Genomic DNA, 21385 nt, shown 5'->3' with positions numbered 1-21385 from the left:
TACTAGACAAAGGCACCAATAACACATACTGGAGAAAAGACAGCTTCTTTAACAATTGGTGCTGGGAAAACTAGAAATCCATATGTAGTTAAATGAAAGTTAACCCTTTATGCTCTGCACAGAAATCAACTCTAAGTGGATCAAAGACCTAGGAAATAGACCCAAAACCCACCTACTAGAAGGAAAGGTAGGCCTAACACTTCAACATATTGACACAGGAACTGACTTCCTGAACGAGACTCCTAAAGCACAAGAAATAAAATCAAAGATCAATAAACAGGATGGCATTAAACTAAAAAGCTTCTTCACAGCAAAAGCAACAATCAAGAGTGTGAAGAGAAAGCCTACAGAATGGTAGAAAATCTTTGCCACCTGCACCTCAGAGGGTGTTAATATCCAGAATATTCAAAGAACTCAAAAAGCTTAACACCAAACAAACAAACAAACAACCCAATCAATAAATGGGCAAAGAACCCCATCTTATATTCTTGAGGACAGAAAGCATGTAACTAATGATGATGAATAAAATTATATACTTGTAAAATACAATCATTACAGAGGTGCCCATCATCTCTGTATTGAGAGCCATTTAAACTAGGACGGATCAAGGCAATCAGTTCAAGGTCTGCCTCTATGGCTGCCCTTTTATTTGGAGAGGAACTCAGGAAGCTGACATGTAAAAGAAGTGCTAACTAATGGTGAGAAGGACAGAGAGAAGAGAGGGAGTAAGTGTGTATCTGCATCTGTGTTCATCAAAACGCCTGCCATTGTCAAAGTAAATTAGGCACCTTTGTCCCTCTCCATTGCAAAGGTCATCTTTAGAGCATGGACACTGAAACTGACATCATGTATCAAAATGTTCTGTCATGAAGCAGGCTTCAAGAGCACCTAGAATAGAGGATAAACTATCCCTGGGCTTTTGTGATATGTCAGGTCCACAGGAAGCAAAGAGGATGATGATCCAAGAACACACATCCCCTGAGACAGCTGTATTTCTGGTATTCGAATTAAGAAAAGAAATGATTGAAATAGATGCTTAAATTAGTCCTTTTCTGTGGTACTGGAAATTGAACCCAGGGGTACATTACCACTGAGCTTCATCCCAGCTTCCCACTTTTTAAAAATTTTTGAGACAGGATGTCGCCAAATTGACTTCAAACTTGCAATACTCCTGCCTCAGTCTCCTGAGTAGATGGAATTACAGGTGTGTGTCACCATGTCCCACTAGATCAATAATCTTACAGTGAAAAATTCTTGGAAAAAGAAAGTGAATTATTATAACCTAGCAATTCCACTTCTTTGTGTTTACCATAAAAATAGAGATATGATATACACAATGGACTATTACTCAACCAGAAAGAAGAACGAAATTATGCCATTTGCTGGTAAATGCATGTAATTCGAGAATATCATTCTAAGTGAAATAAGCCAATCCTCAAAAACCAAAAGCCAAGTGTTCTCTTCGATATGCAGATACTAACACACAATGGTGGGGGTGGAGAATAGAAGTTCATTGGATTAGAAGGGGAATGAGAGGAAGGGAGGAGAAATGGGAATAGGAAAGACAGTAGAATGAATCAGACATAACATTTATGAATACACAACCAGTGTAACTCCACATCGTGTACAGATAAAGAAATGGGAAGTTATGCTCCATGTATGTATAATATGTCATAATACACTCTACTGTCATATATATCTAAAAAGAACAAATAAAAAAGGGGAAAGAAATAGAGATATGAACTCAGATTTAAATAGATAATTGTAAATCTTGACAAAAGTCTAATGGGAAAATATACAAATATTAGTTGAAGATGCAAAACTATGAAGCCAATCATCAAAATGACACAGACAATTATTGCAACTTAACTGAAAACAGTTAAGTTATTACATACTATGCACAAGATGACCTAAACTTTATGACTACAGAGCATTAGGAGTTTGCAATAGCAGATAGTAGTTGAGGCACTAAGCCCCCAAATCCCACCCCACAATTTCACAGAATAAAGACTCTCCCAACCTCTGCCCAATACTATATCATCAGACTGTCTCCTCTGGGAAAGGGGAGAACATAGTGAATATCCCCCATGTTCTCCAGACCCAACAGAAATCCTAGAAAATTGTGTACCCATATTCAGATAGAGAAACCCAGGTGAAAAGGGAATAGGTTACTAAGATATAAGAAACAGAGAGAGGATTTGAACCCTGGTAATTTGACTCCAGAGTCTGAAATGTTAACAACGCACCAATTAGCTTCTGCATAAATAAATAGTAAAAGGAGATTAACTCATACTGATGCACACAAAATTTCATGATATTTACTAAAGAAAAAAATATTGGTGATGGCACATAAAATTTTACAAGGTTTAGCATGCTACTTTAATTCCTCCTCCCTTCTATATCATGTGAAAAGGCATCTGAATTTCCTCAGGGTCAATGGAATGATGTAGCCAGAACACATTGAATTTTGTGAGGGAAATTGGATTATTATTTACTACAAGTCAACTAAATCTTATTCACTGCTAGTAGTACAAAGAGATACAACTTGTTTGATATAAAAACATGGTATTCTCTATTAATTTTGAAGATACATAGAACTTTTAGTTTTGGGAATATTTTTTTTTAGCAAGCAAGGATTAGGTTTATTGTAAAAGAGAGATACAGATAGACTTCTCTGAAGAGAAAGGGCCCCAGAGCTGGGAATCCCCTGGGGAAATTTTTAATAGCACTGATTGTTAAAGCTGAGAGAGAGAAACTGTAAAATGGGCAAATGAATAATGGTTTATTCATGTAGTGGTATGTGATACAACTGTGAAAATGAACTAGATACAACAATACCCATGAATCTCAGTCACTTACAGAAGAATATGCATAATATGATTCAATTCTCTAAGTATAAAATATGTAAAAAAATTAAATAACATTGTTCATTGACACAAAACTTAACAGCAGAGTGACAACCCAGAATATTCGGTAGGCATTTTAATGGGGTGGAAAGTAGACGAGACCAGTGAACTCTCAAAGTTTTTGAAGTATGGACATGATTTCATTTCATAAATTAGGTGGGCAGTACATAGCTATTTGATAGGCTGCTACAGTCCCACATCTTACAAATGTGCTTACTGATATTATTTTGTGTAGCCATGTGATTTTCAACAAATTTAGGAAGTCAAACATTCTCTATGAAGGAAGATATTTTAAAATATTCTTTAGTTGTCAATGGATATTTATTTATTTATTTATTTATATGCAGTGTTGAGAATCAAACCCAGTGCCTCACACATGGTAGGCAAGTGCTCTGCCACCCCGTGCTACAAGCCCGGCCCCGATTTTTTTAATATTGGTAATTTGGCATGTTGTTCAGTTCTTTTTTTTTTTTTTTTTTAAGAAACCATTAAGACATTTATTTACATAAATGTATGAAGTACGCAGGTAAATCACACAAAAGCAATTTAGGGAAACTTTGATTTCTCTCTTATTAAATAACAACATATAAAACTCCCAACACAAATGGGACACTGTGAGGTGTTACAATTCTAGGAATGCAATAAGACAACATAACCATGAAAGTCAAATAATTTCACTGAATAAACCCACTCCAAGAATTTATCCTCATAAAACCAAAAAACTTTTTGTCAGAGGAAAATGGTTTAAACAAATTATGAGGAGGTAGGAATAGGATTACAGCCATCATTATCAAACCTAAATACAAATAGATAATATCGAACAAAAATTGTCAATACAGAAAGTATAGGTGCCTGCCAGACACAGTGGCCACACTAATCTCAGCTATACAGGAGTCTGAGGCAGGAGGACTGCAAGCTTGAGATCATCCTGGGCAACTTTAGTGACTCCCTGACTCAAAATGAAAACTAAAAAGGGGTGTGGGCATAGATCAGTGGTGGAGCAGGCATAGCTCAGTGGTGGAGCGCCCCTGTGTTTAATCCCCAGTACCAGATTTTAAAAAAAAGTAAAGCAGTATAGGTGACTTGAGACTAATTATCTGAACAAAACAAAACAAAAAAAGGAAAAAACAGTATTATAAAAATCAAACTTTGGAAGTCAGTGCATTAGGATGGTGAGGATTATAGGTAATTTGTCTATTTGGCAAAATTTTCTTCAGTGTTTTCAGCATAAAAGAAAAGGACTGGCTATCATTTTTAAGTTACTTCCTTTTCAAATAACCTTGACTTTTTCCTAATTAGTAAATTGTACATCAATTTTAAGATGGGGAAAAAAGGCAGAAATACCTCACCTATGTTCAAAAACCTAAACATTCCCCAAATATTAACTTTGGCAATGAGTGAAAACGTATGTAACCTATGCTGCTCTAACAGGCAGAGGTAGCCACTGCCACCTTTGGTTGACACAAATTGCTGGGTACTACAAATGAATAAGTAAAATAACAAATTTTCAATTTATAAATTTATGTGTTTGGCATTTCATGATATCACCATCAGATATCAGCACCCTTCTCATTTTTTGGTCTCATACGAAGAATTAGTTTTAATATTTTCATTCCAAATGTTGCCAATATGCTGAAAATGCTCTACTGAGGAATCTAACTTTTTATATTAACCACAAACAGATAAATCACAAATAAAATCACTTTAGCTTACCTGTCAAAATGCTGTTGCAAGTAGACAACCACCTTTAAAAAGAAAGGTAACTGATAAAAATCCAAAAACACGAATTTTACAAAATTTTAAATTTTCCTTTTGAAATTATATTTGAGTAAATGAAGAGGGAACTGAACATTTCTGCATATCTGTTGCATAACATATTACATTCTCAACAAAATATGAAGGACACATTACATGAAATTTACTATTTTGTAATTTTCAAATCGGAGCAGAAGGGATCAGCTTGACGTGTAGGGCAGCTACCTCCATGTCTATAAACACCACTAGAAAGAGCAAACCACTAAAAAATCAGGAAGAGAGAGAAATAAAAGCTTAAAATACAGGCTGCAGATTAAATTTTAAAAATTACATTACTTACTAACTTGGATGTTGTTCAGCTCTTTTGCCACTGTTTTGAATGTTTCCATTTTTAAAATCAATTTTCCAAAACTGAGGAATATTTTTACATTAGTAAATTTTAGTGTCTGTATCTGTAATTTATTTGCAGCTAGTTATTCTTGTCAAGGTTACTTATGCTAGTAAAAAAGGTAAAAAAATAAGTCTCAAAAATTATTCTGCTATTTCTTTTATTAAGATCATTTGTTTTTGCTCTTGTTGTTGTTGTTACAAAAGCAATTTAAATCATTATTGGAAAAGAGTGAAACAGAAAACATAGTCCAAGTAGAAAAAAGACAACAACACTCATAACCCCACTATTCAAAATGTAAAAATCTGAAAAGATGATCTTTATTCTTGTCTGAGTTAATTGTGGAGAAGTACCAGGAATGAAATCTACTAAATTATGCTATGTCCATGTAGAAATATATCATAATGATTCCTGTCTAATATATATCATTATAGTATACTAATTAAAGTAATAAAATAATAATAATAATAGAAGGGATATTAGTAAAGTAAGCGGATCAGGGAAAGGAGGAGAAAAGGGAATCTTTCTCAGAAATGAGATTGATCAAATGTTGTGTAAGAACAATCATGGCATAATGAATCCCACCATTATGAAAATAAAAAGTAAAAATATATATAATAAAACATTATATGCATATATTACATATATAATTATAGGAAGTATGGTTATTTTTGTAATACATGCTCTATCATCTACCACAATTTATTTAGTCAATCTAAATCAAAAGAAAGAAAAATTTTAAATCCACCTTCTCATTTTCTCTGTATCATAAAGGATTTGTAAAATAATTCAATGGGTACCCCAAGGCAGGAAAAAAATACAGCCTAGATGGAGTTTTGTTATAAGTGTCAATTCCAATCAATTGCTGATTTGGTTGCTTGAGATCTGTTTTGAGGCACTTTATGAAAATGCACCTGAGCTGTGAGTTCTCGGTAGTGTGGAGGTCACAGGAGATGGAAACAGGGTGGGAATGCTCAGGACCTGCCTCCTGCATCTGCCATCCCAGTCTCCAGGGTCTCTGCTTATGTGACCTTCCTCTGATACCTCTAGTTCTCTGGCTGTGTGCTCTAGGATACTCACTACTATATTCTGCACTTTTTGTTTCTGTCCTTTGTAGCCTATTTTGAAAGGTACCTAGATTACTCTGATCAATGTTGAAAGCTTGTATAACTGGAGATATTTAAGGCACCAAGCTTGCCTGGAAGTGGAAAACTTACCCTTAAAATATCGTAATGGATGCCAGGAAATCTGTAATGGCCAGTAGCATTTGAAATTTTAATGACTTAATTGGCAATACGGTACATTGTATACTATCCAGAATTCCCTAGGAAGAACCTGGAAAAGGAAAGCATCCATGCCTCCACTCAGTACTACAGATGCTCATTTTATGTAAGTTCTATGACGGTGAGAAGAGGGAACCAAACTGAGAACAAATTACAAAGTATGGAATTGGATCAGCAGCTCATATATTAAATCACAATAAAATATGAGGCATCACATCATACATGTCCATTTTTATAAACTCTCCCCAGTTACTACAAGCTCAATTGTAACTTTTAAATTGTCTCAGTAGAGTAGGTCTGGGCTCTAGGAAGGTTCCATTACCAAAAGGAAGGTTATGGATTTCTGAAACAACATAAACTTTGAAACTTTTTACATAACTCTGATCCATCCCCATTGCTACCGCATGCTCAAAAGATTCTCCTTTAATTAATTGCCCAAGCCTTCTCATTTGTGCTTCAAGAGGGCTACTTGGTATAGTAGGAAGAGTAGGGACTTTACAATTTGTATACATCTTTAAATCTTGGTTCTTATTTTCACTAGCTACTTGGCCTTGGGCATCCACTCTTACTCCTGTCTGCAAAATAAAGACATAATGCCTACCTTGCAGGAATGTTGTGAAGAGAAATAGGATAACATGTGAATATCACCTTGCACACTGGCAAGCTAGTGGTCTGAGTTGAATGAATGTCAGTCGAGCCATGTATGACAGGGAAATAATCTACATATATGAATTGCTGGTTATTTCCTCTTCAAAGTTTGTATGAATTTTGATGATACTTTCCCCAGTCTCCTTTTCCAGTTTTAGGACACATTTTAAATTCACTGAGAGGCAAAACTACCTCTCTTAATGTTTCATAATCCTCTGGCCCATTAGCTCTTCCACAAGTTAGGATCACAACAAGAGCAGCAAGCGCTGATCTTGGACACACCATGGCTTGTCCACACAGAGTCAAAACTGGAGCCAACCAAGGAGCTGAGATTATTCATAGTTTTAGTAGTCGTGAAAGCAGAAGTATAATCTGGGTTACCTTGTGGCTTGGAGGAAATGTTCATTTCTAGGGCATTGGGATAGGTGGGCTACATAGAGACTGAAATGGCTTTAGTGAGAAAAAAAAAAAAAAAAAGAACTTTCTACCTTAAATCTCTCACCTGTTCTGATCTGGGTGATTTCCTGGACACTGGGTTACTCTGGGACTGAGACAATTCAAAGGCACAGAAAATCTTGGAGTATCAGAAAGAAAATCAATTTAGAAGTAGGAAGTCCCTAGGCTTCTCTTTTCATCCTACAGGATGAATCCCTAAAACTTCAGGGGAGAGAAAAGTCAGAATTTCTCCCTCAATCTCAGGCAAACCACTGTACTATAAATGTGAAGCCTCTAAGGTGTGACAGTCCTTAATGGCCACTGTTCCAATACATTAGAGTATAAGGCAGACACCCACCCCTACTTAGGATGAAGTTCTTTGTATTTTATAAAATCCTGTTGCATACATATTTTATGTCATTTTAGTAGCCAAATGAGGTAAATGATATCTCCTCAAATTTCATAAGTCAGAAAGTAGAGGTTTCTAATTCCATGGTGAGTTCTTTTCCACTGGGCTATAGCTACTTCATCCCATTCCTTATTTATTCCAGTCACCTGACCTCCTGTTCTGCATCTCAAAACCATCATCTTCAGAAAACACCCACCACAAGTAGATATACAATTTGACAACCACAGCAAACAAGTTTAGAGTTATGATGGGCACACAGAAATAGTTAAGTGTGATTACACAAGAGATGATACAAGTAAACATGGACTTTGGAACCAGAATGCTTGGGTTCAAATCGTCATTTTTCCACTTAGCTAAGTAACTGTGGGAAGACACTTTTTCTTCTACGTTTAAGTTTCCTGATTTGTCAGATGGAGATAATATCAGTACCCAAATCATAAAGTTGTTGGGAGGAACCACATAAGTTAATGTGTATAGAATATTTAGATAATGCTTGTTGTATGGCGTAAACTACAAGTGTAAGTTACCTCATATCACTAAATTGGCAAACCAATTTTCTTTTTTTATTCTTATGTTTTTTATTAGTGCATTATAATTAAACATAATGGTGGAGTTCATTGTAATATGTTCACAAGTGCCCATAATATTCATAAGTGTTCCATTGCATTCCTGAGTTTCTCTCCCCTTTTCTTACCCTCCTCCCTCCACCTGTTCCCTTTTCTCTACTTTACTGGTCTCCCTTCTGTTCATTTTTTAATTGATGCATCATAAACACACATCAAAGTGGGATTCATTGTGATATAGTCATACATGCACATAGCATAGTTTTGGAAAACCAACTTTCTCACTCGAGAATTGTAGGCACTGCAACCAAATAGCCACAAAAGAAAAGTAGAAATACCCACTCCATCCTGAAGTAGTGTTTCATTCCCAGCAGAGATCATTGTCATTTTTCTTATTTTTTAGATTTTCAGACAATTTATGAAAATACATTTTTAAAAAATCTCATACTTGAGGCAGAATAAGCAATTTCAATCGCTAATTCAGCTACCTTAAGCCAATCATCTATTGTTAGCTCATATTTAAGACCTTTCACACACCCCAAAATAATAATTTAAATCTCTTAAACATAGACATCCAAATCCTTCTGAAGGAGAATTTTCTCACATTCAACCTCCATATTAACACAGAAAAGATCAACTTCTAAGAGGCATACAATCTACAGATTATGTGCCCAACTTTCTTTATACTGGATGCCTATCAAATGCCAGGCACAGTGCTGGACCTGAGAAATAACAATTTAAACTGTACAGACACAGTCCCTTCCATCATAGAACTTAAAAATGAGAATCGTGTGCTTTTCAATACAGTCACTACTAACCATATGTGACTATTTAAATTTAAAACTCATTACAATTAAATAAAAATAAAAATTTTCCTCATTTGTACAATCCACATTTCCAGTGTTTGATAGTTTTAAGTTCCTAGTTACTATTATATTAGACAGTACAGAGAAGGGAGAGCTCTAACACTATACAAATTTCTATTGGTTATTGTCAACCTAGAGAAAGACAAAAGTAAATAAACAGATAATGAGAACATGGCATGTGTGTTAGCTTTCTATTACTGTAACAAAATGGCTAAGATGATCACATTATAAGAAGGAAAGGTTTATTTTGGCTCACAGTTTTGGAGGTTTTAGTCCACGATTAACTGACCCCACTGCTTTGGGTTTGTGGCAGCAAATTATATCATAGCAAGAACGTGTGGTAGCATAAGCTCGTTTGCTTCATGGCGGCTAGAAGTAAAAGAGAGAGGAAGAAGCAGTGGTACCAATATCACCTACAAGGGCACACCCCCAGTGACTTAACTTCCTTCCACTGCACCCCCCCTTAAAGGTTCCACCACCTACCAACAGTGCCACAGGCTGGTAACCAAGCCCTTAACACATGAACTTTTGGAAAAACACTTATTCAAACCACTGCAGTGTGAATATGTTATGATGGAGAAACATAGGATGCCAAAAGAAAAACCTCTAATACAAACTCAGGAGGGAGAGAGGGATCTGGGGAAATTTTCTTAGTGATATTGAAACCAAGACGTAAAATGGCAACTTCCCTGTTGCAAAAATTGTGCAAGCTGTTTTCAGAATGCAGGCCTGGAACTCTAAGACCTGACCTAAAATGACCTTGGGTGCCTGGGAGAAACAAAAGTTCATGAGCAGCAGAACCTGGAAAATGAGAATAAGACCTCCAGGATTAAGTTTAGAGGTGAGTGTTGCTGTCAACAACTGTAAGACAACCAGAATTATTCACAAGTTCTACCAGTATAGGCGTACTGGGTGTGGATTGTTCTACCCAGACTTCTGGTTACATTCAAAGAGTCTTCAGTTTCCTCTTACCCTGGGAGCTTAAATTCCTTTGCCATTAGTCAACTGGGAAGACAGATATGAGCATGCCGCCTGTCTCCTTGTGAGATAGTAATTATACGAAAAAAGTGTGATTCATTGTGATATATTCATATAAGCACATAACTTAATGTGGTTGTTAATTTCATTCCCTAGTACCTTCCTTTTCTCCTCCTCCCTCCCCTAGTCCTCTTCCTCTACTCTACTAGTCTCCCTTCTATTTTCATGAAATCCCTTTTTATCTCTAGCTTCCCCATATGAAAGAAAATATACAATCCTTGACTTTCTGAGTCTGGCTTACTTCACTTAACATGATGTTCTCCCTTTCCATTCATTTACCAGCAAATGACATAATTTCATTCTTTTTCATTACTGAATAACTCCATTGTGGACGTATACCACATTTTCTTTATCCAATCATCTGTGCCACACACTTGGGCTGGTTCTATAACTTGGTTACTAGAATTGAACTGCTATAAACATTGCCATGCATGTATCTCTGTAGTATAATGACTTCAGTTCCTCTGGATAAATACTGAGGAGTGACATAACTGGGTCATATATTGGTTCCATTCCTATTCTTTTGAGGAACTTCCATACTGATCTCCACAGCGGTCATACTAATTTACAATCCCTTAAACACTGCTTAAATGTTCTTCTCCCCCCAACATCCTCACCAACATTTATTATTTGCATTCTTGATATTTGCCATTCTAACTAGAAGTAGACCTTTAATAAAGCTCTTTATTTTGGCAAAAACCCAGTGTCATAGTATTGGCTTCTATGTGAGTCAGGCAGTAAGCAGTAGTCTGACCTGAGACTTGTTTGTCTAACAAATATCTTCTGAGTACTTACCAGGTACCACCTGCTATATGCCATGTCCTGAAAATACAGAAGAATAATATAAGCAAAGAGTCTCATAGAGGATCTTCCTCAGAGATCCTCAACAGAGGAAGATAATAAGCACACTCTCTTAAGATGATTTGTGGTTATGATGAGTGCTGTGGAAGAAAAGAATAGGTGACAAAGAGAGACTACTTCAGCTTGCTTGAAAGTCAGAACTCAGTTGAGTTTGGGAATCATAAATATATAATGACAGGAGCTTCATGGCTCTGTGATTTTCCCCATCAGTGCTCAGTAACCCTGGAGAAGGTTCAAAACAGGCAGACAGTCGAAGTCTTGCAACAGAAGGATGGTTGAACCACAGAATTAAAGATGCAGGGAGGGGTTGTTGAAGTTCTGGACCATGGAATCCAAGTGTAACAGAAAAGCAGTGAAGGCAAGTTGGGCTAATACACACTGAAAAAATAGAACTCAAACTGCAGATATCAATGAGGCAGAAGGAGGTGAAGGACAGAGACAAGTGGGTGAGAGTCGGAGAGGCAGATAAGATACGGTCAGAGTAAAATGTCCAAATTTGATTGTTCACATTAAAAAAAATTTCTGAAAGTGGCTATAGAACAGGGTGGACAAAATGTTACATCAGTGAAAGGCAAGGAAGGTGTACACCCCCAGGATGTGAGGCTCTGACTCACTCTGTGACGCACAACTCAGATCGCTTCCCACAAGGTTGTCACAGACCTGCTTGACTGTTGATGTTTTTCCTCTCAGGATCAGACTACCAGACCCATCATGCCACTCTGTGCCCAGTTCTAGGAACAGCATCTCTTTTTTCAGGTCACATGCTTGAACTGAGTGCAGGACCACAACCACACCTACCTGTTGGGTTGGTGTCTGCTCGAATTAACAACCAGTCCCCAAATTTCCTGGCTGGAATATGCTCCATGACCCTCTTGGCAGAGGACTTCCTACAGCTCTTGCAGCTCTTCTGCAGAACAACTCCCTCCAGAACCTCTTTCACTATCTTGCAGATGTCGCGCCTCTTTTTATTTGCTCTTCGATAGTCTCTCTAAAGAACAAACTTGAAGCATTAAAAGAAATTGTAGGTGTATTTTTCTCCTTTGAATTTCTTACAAATCATTTCTCTTTCTCAAATTCGCCCACACCAACAAAAGGAGGACGTGAGAGGATTTCAAAAATAATTGCAGAAGCTATTTTGGAATCTCATTAAGCAATGAGGTCTGGCATAAAATCTGTTCTGGCTACTATTTCCCCCCAGGATTGGTAACATATAGCTCTATTCTCATCCTGAATTTTTGTATTTATTAAGCTGAGCTGACAGGGAAACCCTACCTGTTTTGTTTTGCAAAGCTTTTCACCCTTCTCCAAGTAGGGGTTAGTATCTGTGCGGGTTGGGGTATTTAAATGTTAATGCATTGGGAGGATGAACTGCCAATATTCTTGTCTGCATGTCAGATGATCTGAAAAGTCTATGAGGATTAGATGGAAAGAAATTATCCCAGCAGAGTTACAGTGACAAAAGCAACTGAAGTAATATGGCACCGTGCTTACGGGCATGGACTCCACTGCCACACTGCCCCCAATAGTAGCCATAGCCAGACATGGCTCTCAAGCACTCTAAATGTGCAGCTGAAATTATTAATAATTTTATAGTAATTGCCTATTGAAGTGATAATAGTCTAGATATATTGAGCTTAATCAAAAATTTTAAGTTGACTTTGTTTCTTTTTACTTTTTTAATGTATTTACTAGATGTATTTAATGTATTTACTAGAGCACAATTGCCTGTGTGCTCATATATATTTCTGTTGAATAGTACTTTTTCAGAGCATGAGCTACATGGGTTCACAATCTCACCAATTTCTACCTATGATACAAGCTGAAAAATATTTTCTTGGCCTGTTATAAAAAAATTACCTAATAGTATCTACTACACAGAATTAATGTGAGGTATAAGCAAATTATAACTATTGTATGTAATTCAAGAATTATCCATCATACTTAGTGCCCTCATTGAATGCTACTATTATTTTGTTCATAGTTGTCATGGTGTGGGGACAACAAGATTCTAGAAGAGACAGTGCTATGTCAAAACGAAAGAACTTTTCCATCTGGGTATGGTGGCACACACCTTTTACCCCAGTGGCTCAAGAGGCTGAGGCAGGAGGATCTCCAGTACAAAGCCTGTCTCAACAACTTAGTGAAACCCTAAGAAACTTAGCAAGACCCTGTCTCTAAATAAAATGTTAAAAGGGGGGGGGGGGATCGTTGGGGGCTATGCCGTGTGGACGGCGCCTGGCAGCTAGCCAGAGGTTGCTTTGATCACATCGTAGGTGAGGAGGTTGATTAACATAAGCACACCCAGGTGATTTGTCATTGGCCGTATCCAATTAAGTCCACGCACACAACGCACACAACGGGTGCATGGAAGTTCCCGAGTGCTCCCCATCGCCCTGCTCGTTTTGACCTTTACCATGATTGGGCAGCTAGCTCCTCGCCTAATCTTTGCATAATTGGCGTCAGCCCTATCCTTCACCTCCTGGAGGGCATATAAGCCGGCTCTCCCCGAGCACCCGGGTTTGAAGTTCCAGGCCCCAGGTTCGAGGTTCGAGGCCCCAGGTTTGAGATTGGAGGTTCCAGGTTCCAGTCCCCAGTCCCCGGGTTTCCTGAATCTACAATAAACCATTCCGAATTCAGAAACCTCGCTATTCGTTTGTCTCCTGCGCCAAATTGACTCCGCTGGACATTGTCAGGGGATGGAGGTGGAGCTCAGTGGTTAAGCACCCCTGGGTTCAATCCCCAGTACCATAACCAAACCACAACAATAACAACAACAAAAAAATACTTCTCTTTCTTATGGAAGGTTTGTACCAAATGTCCATTTGGATCTGGGTGAAATATGCCTAAGCCTTGCTCCCAGGGTGTCCAGCTATGTATTAGGACTCCAGTGACATCATCTCACATCCTGTGGATCAAAAGTCTTTCTGTCACATCAATACTTCTTCCAGGATTCCAAAAGGCACAGCTGTTGAAGAAGTACTCCAAATTTATTTAGAAAGGAACATTAGTAAAAATGCAGCACTGACCAGAAGTATAAAAAGTTGCTCTGCCACTGAAAGTCATTAGTATCTTGGGGTTCTGTTCCCCCAACAATGAAATAGAAATAAGAGAAAGTTCTATCAGTTAGATTAAATAAGGTAGTGGGACAGAGAGAGCTCTGGAAACTACACAGCACTCTGCCAACATCAATGCCTTCTACTTTTAGAACCATTGTAGGATTAGCTTTCCTCCCAGACAAAACATACTGTTGTTTCTCTGGGATTTTATAATTTCAGTCAAGTCATCCATCTTTATATTAGCCTAAATTTCCCCTAAATTGGTCTATTATTGTTTGGATATGAGATCTCCCCCAAAGCTCTATGTTAATGCAGAAGGTGAAATGATTAGAGTATGAGAGCTGTAATATTGTCAGTAGATTAATCCATTTAATTGATTATTAATTTGAATAGACTAATTGGGTGGTAACTGGGGCAGGTAGGGTATGGCTAGAGGAGGTTACTGCACTGGGGGGTATGATCTTGAGGCTTTTATTTTGTGCTGGTTCCTTGGGAGAGCTCTCTCTCTCTCTCTCTCTCTCTCTCTCTCTCTCTCTCTCTCTCTCTCTCCCCTTTCTCTCTCTCTCTCTGCTTCTGGCTGCCACTAGCTGTGTAACTTTCCTCCACCATGCCCTCCCACTGTGATGCTCTGGGCCCAGAGCAAAGGCAACAGCTAATCATGGACTGAACCTCTGAAACCATGAGCCCAAATAAACTTTTCCTTCTCTAAGTTGTTCTTCGGTAGTTTGACTACAGCATTGAAAAGATAATACACAGTCTTATGATAAAATACTGAAATTCTATGCTATAAAAATTCTGATACTACTTTGGAAAATAAAAATGTAAAAGATATCCACTTGAAGGATAAACTAGTAAAATTACCATAGGCTATTAACATTTCAGATCTTTATACCTCGCCAGGGACTTGGCAAGTTTTTGAGGAAATGGGTCAAAGATTATGTAAATTTTCCACTTGTCCTTAAACTCATTCATTCAATAAATATATATGGCAGAGTAGATTACTGAAATAAACACTGGAGAGGATAAGGGGGATTAGGATGTAGGGGGAAGTGAATGACTTGACTTAAATTAGGTATACAGACTCTGCTTCATTGAGAAGGTAATGTTTAAGCAAAGATATGTAGGAACTGATTTTGGAGGTATCTGGAAAGAGCATTACAGAAATAGAAAACAACTTATGTAAAAACTCTGGGCAGGGGCACACCCAGGAGTTCAAGAAACCATAGAGAACCTCTTCTGGTTGCAGAAGAGTAAGAAGAGTAAGACCCTGTCTGGCTTCTGGTTTTAACTTTGAAGCAAATGGGAAGTCACACCTAGTCAATTAATATTCAGAAACTGTCAAGTGATCAGACAGAAAAATCCTTAAGAAAGGGGTTACATGCAAGAAAGCAGTGTGCACTATGGATGAATCTGGGTAGAGTTTAGATATTTTTTAGAAGTCAGTAATTCCTTGATAATCCTTCTGATCTAGATTCCAAAAGTCTCTACTTTTCCTACCCTACAGGTTGTATACCAGGTTTACTCAACATATGGGTGGAGCAGACCATGTGTGATATTTGGTCAACTTGTTGGCTCATGAAATCAAGGAGGGATAAACCAGCAGCAACATCCAAGAAGAGAATACTCTTCAGTTCCTCAGAAGAGGAATGGGAGAAATGACCACAGATCCTTACTGGGTCCGGATATATACCACACAAAATTTATATATCACATAATATTATTTAAACATTGGCAGCACTAAACATGCCATATTCACAATTCTGTGGGTCCACCATTACTGTTTATTCCCCGGACATCTCATCACTCCCAACTCCCATTGCATTTTAATGTTCATTCTTGCCTTTCCTCTCTCTTACACAGTGATATGAATTGCAGAGCTGACAAGCTTCTGATTTGGATTCTGTGACAGTTCAGTATCACAAAATACAACTCCATATTAATTTTCACTTTCCTTTTCTAAAACATCCTGTGGTCTCAATGTGCCAAGCAAACAGAGGAAAAATAAAACTAAGCAGTTCCTGTATTCCTCAGGTTTCCCGATAAGTAGTAACACCAGGTAACACACTAACTGAGAAAGAGTTGCAAAAAGGATCTTCTGGGAAAGCTTATAAAAGGTGGGGTGGAGGCACAGAAATCATCCTTCATCTACTTTTTGCTTATCTACTTCTACTGCTTTGAAGAGAACCCAAGGAAGACATTGAGTCACTTTATGCTCCAGGGCTGTGAAGCACACACCAAGTATTACTGAGTAGACAGAAGTACCCTGGGGTCAACAAAATTTTGCAAAGCTATTGTACTAATCCTCGGTGTTTTAAACATAAGAAAGATAAAACATTAGATCAAATGACTGTTTAGGTCAATGTTTTTGTTGTTTCTTGTTCACTCAAGTCTGTTACTGTCTAATGAATTCAAGTTGAAACTACCAGGGGTCACCTTTGGCCTTGCTTTCCACCCCCCCACTCATCCTGACCCAGCAGGAAGAACAGCATTGCTTTTGAACTCTAGGTTTTAGTCAGGTTCCTCCCACCTCTAAGAAGTTCCTTAACCCTTTTCTTTCTGGAAAGTGTTACATCCTCTGGAATTGGTTAAGAACTTGCAGAAAGTTATGCTTTTTGTGGTGAAAATTCTCCCTACTTAGGCTTGAGTCATCTCCTTGCTTAGACTTCAGAAGAAAGATAAGATACTTGAAAGACAACACAGAAAAGCAGCAAGGCAACCCATTTTGTTTTTTGGTTCTGCCTTTTAATGGGATGTCCATGAAGTTCTTTTCTTCAGCAGTCAAATATCTTTTAGGCATGAAGTTATAAAGGTCCGTAATACCTAATGCTTCTAAAGCCATCAAGTGCAGAGAAATGGAAGAAACACTGTTCCTCCTCTATGACAGATTAAGAGTAATTTAGATGAAGCACAGATAATGCCATCAAGAAACATTATTAAAGACCTTGAAATGAATTAAATTTGACTGCCATTGTTTTAGCAAAGTTAAAAACAACAAATAGATTCTGATAACTTGCAGGACATACTGGAAAGCCATTTTTATGGCATATCGAGTCATAATGAATAGTTATAATTTTGACATAATAATTGCACTCAAGGGATATAGCTTGTGAAATAGAGAAGATGTTCACATTACAGTGAAGTATAAAGAAAACATGAAATGTTTACTTCAGAATTATTTATGATAGAAAAATTAAAAGAAAACAGTCCTAATGTAATAAATAATTAAAGACAACTTGCCAGGATTGAGATAGGCAACGAGATACAGTTCAGAAAGGGCAAATAAACTGCATGTTTGAATGGGACTTAGAGTCTAGTGGGAAAAATAAACAAAAATATAGGTCCAGTGATGATAATATCAATGAGAAAAGAAAGACAGGGAAAACAACTAAGACATAAATGATGGAGTCTGAAATTGAATTTAGGTCATTTAAACTGACAGTTTTCTTAATGTTTTACCAACTTGCCTCAAACAGACCTCCAAAGACTCAAGAAATTCACTGAGATCTACTACTCTAAATTGCCCATGGGGTGGGAAAAAATTGTTTTGTAGGAGTTATGAAGAGGAGAGTCCTTCAGGTACTTGTCCAGGAGGGCAGGTAACCTTGCTAAGCCATGGGACCTGTCAGTGACCAGCTTCTAGGAAAAAGGTAAACACAGAGCCTAGGACCCTCCCTTCAGTCTCTTCCCTGATCTCTGAGCAAGTGACTGAAACTAAGACCATGGTCCTATTTCCACATGAACTCTCTATCTCAGGAGCTATTCTATGGCATCTTACTCTGAGAACAAGAATCTGAGCTGCCACCAGACTTGAGTGTATAGCTATATTCATATTTATATTAGAAACACCATTTATGCAAAAAAGGTTCAAATTCTTTTTTCCCTTAGTCCCTTTCACTGTGCTCTTGCTATATACCAAGCTCTGTTGGATCTGAAGTACCATTTGAAAAACTATGCGTATTTCCAGTTTAAAATGTAGCCCAGCTACTAACTTCAGATGCAGCTGTTTCCAACTTTGAAGTGAATTATATAGGATGATAAAGATAAATGTAAAGAATATCTTACAGCACTAGTCAACCTATGGCCAGACTGTGAGAAGCTGCTTGATTAAGAGTAATCTGTTACCTTAATTAGCTCTGTTGCCCAAAACCTGTTCACCGAAAATCAAAAAGTTACAAGGACACTGTGTCTCTCCTCCAATTCCTGCCCCTCCAGATTATAGAAATGGAGCCTGTACCAAGAGGAAAACTATGATAAAGCCCTTTACCAGACATATATTGCTTTTTCTGTGGAGAAAGCATCACCTGTTAACATGCTTCTCCTTCTCAAACAGGTTCAAAAATCCAGAAAGCATCTAGAAAGCATTGAGGAAGAGTTGGGGGTTGGGAGGGTGGCAGACCCTTGCAATCACATTCAGTTTCCATCTAGGGAATTAGACATCCTCGCGACAAAGTGCTCCAGGCAGTGGGAGAAGCAGGTAGAGCTTCGACAACAACTCTGGCTGGGGATGGTTCTCTTGTAATCTAGTAGTTGGAATCTATAATAAACAGCAGGACAAGGCGCATCCCAGTAAGCAACAAAGCCACACTCATCAAACATAAGCTCACAACCATCCCCTCAGTGAGCTCAGGTACAACTGGGCATATTACTCTGCTCTTCAATGTCAGGTTGGACTGATGATCATTCTAATAGAAAAGTAGGCAGGAAGTAAGGCCAAGGACAGTCCAGATCTCCTCTGGAAGATGGTGGCTGGTAGAGAATTCTCCTTGTTGAAGCAGTCAAAACAATTTATTATTAGGCCCTGGCCCAGGGCCCAACAAGATACATTACAGAACAAAGCAAAAGAGACCTTGCTGTGTTTTGGAGCTAGATACAGGTGGTAGTTATACAACACTGAATGTACTAAGTGCCACAGAATTGTTTACTCTGAAGTGGTTAGTTTTGTTATATTAATTCACGTCAGTTAAATAGAGCACTTACTCTTAAACATTTATTTAAAAAGTGTTACACCTGAAAGAAATTTTCTTGCTTTCAGAAAATGACATGTCCCCACAAAATTCATGACATAGGATTTATGAAAGAAAGATCAGGGGTGTGTCTATATATATTTGTGTGTGTATGTGTATGTGTGTGTATTATAAAATACAAAATTTTAAATTTAAATATATAAATTATATATATGCATATGCATGTATGAATACATCACAATAAATCCTACTATTACATATAATTATAATGCACCAATAAAAACCATTTAAAAAGATTACTACTAAAATATTTTAAAAAGAAGAAAGCAAACACGAAAAAATAAATATAACATAAAAATAAGCAACATGGTAACACAAAATCCAAATGTATCAATTAACCCAGTGCATATAAACTAAACTCATCAGTCAAAACAGGATGTCAGACTGCATTAAAACACACTGCAGTTTTTGTGCTTTTTACAAAAGACATACTAAATCGTGAAAATATTGCAGAGCTGAAAAGGAAAAAAATGTGACAATACATTATATCAGTCAGATGATAACTGAAAAGAGCTAGCATAGCTATATCAATATTAGTCAAAGAGGACTTTAAGATAAATAGCATCATTAAGGACAGAGTTGCTATACAATGATTAAATGTTAAAGTCACCAAAACAAAATAACAATTCTAAACATGTATGCACCTCATTAAATAGACTCAACAGATATAAATAAAAATAGATGGATCTCTATGAACAAATTGACAAATCTACCATGATAGTGAAGAGCTTATAGCACACTTCTTTCAAAATAACTTATGATTCAAACAGCTAAAAAATGTAGCAAAAACATAGCAAAGTTGAACAACATAATTATCAACTCTGACCAAATGGAATACTTAAAAATAATTTTACTGTATTCAATAGGTATATAAAAGATATCTCAACAAACTTCAAAGAACATTTAAGAATCTAATTTGTTCTCTTAACCTTAGGAAATTTAGCTATGGCTATGGGAATAGTGGGGTCCAATGTTGAATGAACTGAAATATATTTTCTGACATGTAATCAATTGAAAGAAATATAAATTAAAATATGTAATAGAAAAAATGTAAAAGACATATCACTTGAATATCTAAATTTGGGGATGAAATTTTACCTACTAGGCTTTTTTTTTTAACTACAGAATACTGCATAATAGAGTTTTGTACTCTGATGTTTTTAACCTAATGTTATATCATAGGCATTTTGTCATGCCATTGTTCTTATCTTTCATCTAGGAACAGCTCTCCAACTCCTAAGTTTCTCTGTCCTTCAGTCAGAAATCAAAAGCCCTCTTCTAAATATAAAGTCCTATCAATAAGACACCTGCAGACCAACACACCCAGAAAATCAGAATTCCTTTTAGACTTAGTCTGGGTCAACCCTCTGAACAATGTATTTTAATTCCTACCACAGCCAAATGCATTTCCTTTTGTTAAGGTCTCAGTTTCAGTAAAATAAAAGATGACTTCTGTTCTTTTAGTCAACTGAAGGTTTAGAATCTGACTGCCTACAGCTTTCTCTTTTCTGGAATATAGTCAATAGTCTTTCCACCACAGAAATCCATAAGTACTATTTCCTCACAATTGGCTGATTAGCAACTAGTACCCAGAATTTTTTCTAGAAAACTTCTTTCAGTCCTTACCTCTCTGGGATCTCTTTGCATAGCAGCTCAGTCCTTAAGTCAGAGTTTCAGAGATGAGTAGGTGTCTTACACAGTAGAAATGTACATCATATAGAGCTTTTCACTAATTAATGGTGGGCCTTCATGAGAGATTTTGATAGATTATAAGGAAAAAGTGCCATTGGCTACTTTCACATGGAAGCTTGACAGCACTTATTTAGCTGGGTGCCAAGCACTGGGAAAGAGAGGGCCCAATTGTTACAGGATTTTAAAACTCCACCCAACAAAGTTCATTACTTTCTGTTTCCTTTTCCACACAAGCCTGAGCAATTTTTCTAATAACTTGATCTTGGCCAAAGAGAGTAGAGGGAAGTGAAAGCCAAAAGTTCTTATTTTATATTGTATCTGTTATGGTTTAGGTATGAGGTGTCCCCCAAATCCTCATGTACGAGACAACACAAGATGTTCCGAGGTGAATTGATTAGATTATGAGAGTTGTAACCTAATCAGTGGTTTCATCCAATGATGTGGATCAACTGGGCCACAAC

General features: G+C 37.2%; 1 protein-coding gene across 5 annotated transcripts in view; it reads right to left on the bottom strand.

The window, feature by feature from the left end:
- Nucleotides 1-20960, bottom strand: part of Aim2 (absent in melanoma 2) — a 67019-nt gene extending 46059 nt beyond the window's left edge. The window contains exons 1-3 of one of the 5 annotated variants that reach the window (XM_047564501.1): nt 9510-9618; nt 5002-5158; nt 4620-4651 (exon numbers count right to left, since the gene is read on the bottom strand). The gene's annotated coding sequence lies outside the window, so the exon portion shown is untranslated. Of the gene's footprint in view, nt 1-4619; nt 4652-5001; nt 5159-9509; nt 9628-20858 lie in introns of those variants that run through there. The other 4 variants (XM_047564512.1, XM_047564493.1, XM_047564522.1 and 1 more) reach the window with 4 other exon arrangements.
- Between the last annotated feature and the right edge of the window lie 425 nt (nt 20961-21385).

Source organism: Sciurus carolinensis, chromosome 1 (assembly GCF_902686445.1).
Source record: "Sciurus carolinensis chromosome 1, mSciCar1.2, whole genome shotgun sequence".
In the NCBI taxonomy this organism is placed as follows: domain Eukaryota; kingdom Metazoa; phylum Chordata; class Mammalia; order Rodentia; family Sciuridae; genus Sciurus; species Sciurus carolinensis.
This window is presented reverse-complemented; position numbering and strand designations above follow the sequence as displayed.